Source organism: Anopheles darlingi, chromosome 2 (genome assembly GCF_943734745.1).
Source record: "Anopheles darlingi chromosome 2, idAnoDarlMG_H_01, whole genome shotgun sequence".
Lineage (NCBI taxonomy): Eukaryota > Metazoa > Arthropoda > Insecta > Diptera > Culicidae > Anopheles > Anopheles darlingi.
The window spans coordinates 5,300,001-5,302,500 of NC_064874.1; the positions used below are offsets into that span (position 1 = coordinate 5,300,001).

The 2,500-nt window shown below is 47.2% G+C and overlaps 1 protein-coding gene across 1 annotated transcript in view; it reads left to right on the forward strand.

Annotated features, from left to right (window-relative positions):
• LOC125959936 (O-acyltransferase like protein) overlaps nucleotides 1-2,500 on the forward strand; it is a 14,872-nt gene that overhangs the window by 10,321 nt on the left and 2,051 nt on the right. The window lies entirely within an intron of this gene.

Genomic DNA, 2,500 nt, shown 5'->3' on the forward strand with positions numbered 1-2,500 from the left:
TGGCCGGTGAGGGAAGGCCTGAATTAGGCCTGCTGATGATGAGGGAAAAAGGTGAAAAGTGGCCAACAGTCGAAGTCGAAGTCGAAGTCGAAGCCGAGTGGAAGTGGCTCCCAATTTGGAGTAGCGTTGGTTGTGGTGAGACACCCGCCGGAGCCGTCGTCCGGAGGTTGTGGAAAAAAGTGAATCTTCCGCTCCGTTTCCGCCCGGATTCGGTTCCGTCCGGTGGTGCTCCGGAGTGCGCGGTGGCGGACACGTATCCGGCGGGTTCGCGCGGGTGGGTGAGATGATGATTGAGGACGACTTTCATTCTCGACGTCGTGCCGAACCTCAGTCTGGGTCTTATTTATTTGTCTAATGACTAATGGAATGCATTACCTTTTTGGAAGGAAGAAACCGTAAGAGTCAATTGAATTACATTCGCGAAAGGTGCGCCTCGAATGATCGAATGCAGGTTGTTGCAGGCTTGAAAGGAACCTGAGCTATTCGCACAACGATGTTCAATTTTCCTGAGAAAATTTGGCATAAAACTCAACACGACCGACAATGGAAACATTTGACCGGGAATTGAATGCCCAAGATGTACGCTTGCGTGCGGTGAAAGATAGCAATGTCTTTGAGGAGAATTCCAAAATATTTTTTTGCCAAATATTTACATTGGATAAGAAAAACGCTCTATCCACTCCGAATTGACGAGGTTTTTCCGGCGCCACTGAGCGTTTCATTGATGTTAAAAGGTATTATTCTGATGAGTCATGGTAGGAAAAGTACAGTACGGCTACGATAATATTGACCAACTGGAGTGTTTTAAATTGGTCCTTCAAGGACTCTGCCGTACCTGATGGTGTGTTATCATTTGCCTGACGCTTTTGGGCAAATGCTATGCGTTTTCTATAAGTGATGAAAATGCTGTTCCTTGTAAGAAGTAAGACATATCAACCTTTATAACAGGTTTACATGGATTGTGTCGAATTATACCGTTCTATCTAATTGAAAACATAGAACAGTATATATTGCCGGCAAAGTTATCTAGTATTGCAGTCGATTAATTAACTTAACTGTATTAAATCAATTACCTTTTTATATACTTTACTTAAAACCTATCCAATTTTTATTTTTATTTGTAATCTCAAAACAAAACATCTCTCAATTAAAACATTATTTCCAACAATCAGCATAATCGATCGATATAAAATTGAAATCTCGTTCAGTTTGTGACTGCTTCTGGCTCGTTCATGCAGCCTGTAAATGCACAAGTTGAACGAAACTTGTTCACGAAATAACCCCAGCATATTAGCATATCAGCTACTTAACCATCGATCTACGAGTGCTGGCGCCATTCAAATCACTTCCAACTTGAACGACCACTTCCCCGGTAAGTGATCACACACCATAACCTGCTTTCGTTTTCCTTTCATACTCGCACAACACTGCGAATGGCCACCAGTAACCGATAAACACACTATCTCTGCTCCGGCAACATAAGCAAAAAAACAAAAGGTGGGAAATCGTTTGTCGCTTTTGTTCGCAAAATGGCTGTTTTGCACGAATTTCACTGAACTGGGGCCATGGCCATGTAATTGGCCCGGTGTTTCGGCGTTTATCACCTACCCCGCCTACTCCATCTCTCTTTCGCGCTACTCGTCAATTTCAAAGTCCTCGGTACGCTACAAGATCAATGTCGAGGAAAGGAATGCTCAAGCTCGAGAGATGACCATGGACCGTACGGTACGGTGCTTCTCGCCCCGTTCGAACATCCATGGCTTTGACCGTCAAAATCGTCACTTTCCCAAAACGAGACCGATTTCGCTCGGAAAATTACTTTTCCAAATGCACCGGCACACCGTTCGGCCCTAGCCGGGCGCACCACCTGGAGAGGCTGGCACGTGGCCGAGACACTGGAAACCTCTTGAATCGGAAGAAAAACTTCCCCGGAAAAAAAACGGAACAGAAAGACTCGAACTTCTAATCGAGTGTCGAGCTCATTTGATCGCCATCTGCACCAGACGCTTCCACTCCGCGCGCACCGCGCCACCCTCCCGGAAGTGGTCAAAAGTTGGTCAACGTTCCATCATCCATCGCACGTACCGCCGCGCATTCCTGGTGCGGGCCTCGGTGATGAGTGGAGCGTTCTTCGACATCCGGACCATCAATTCGACAACACTTTTTCCCTATAAATATCGTCTTAATTGACGCCAACAACTTCACTTCGACTGAGCTACGCTGTGCTGTCGAATTAAAGCTTTCGCGGCCACGGCCACGGACCGGCCACACGTTCACCAGCACTCCCTCGAGGGCCGTGGGCAGCACGCGCTAATTAATGTTGGAGGCGAAGCAGCACATCGAACCTCGGTGACAGCGGCGTCGGAGTTCTGTGTCGTCGGCGTATGGATGAATGGGGACCCCCGAAGGCGTACCATACCACTTTCTGAATATAATTGTTTTAAGTTGCGGTGCGACGTGGCGCGTCGACAAAGTTTCGGTGGTGAAGTGCGAACGCCCG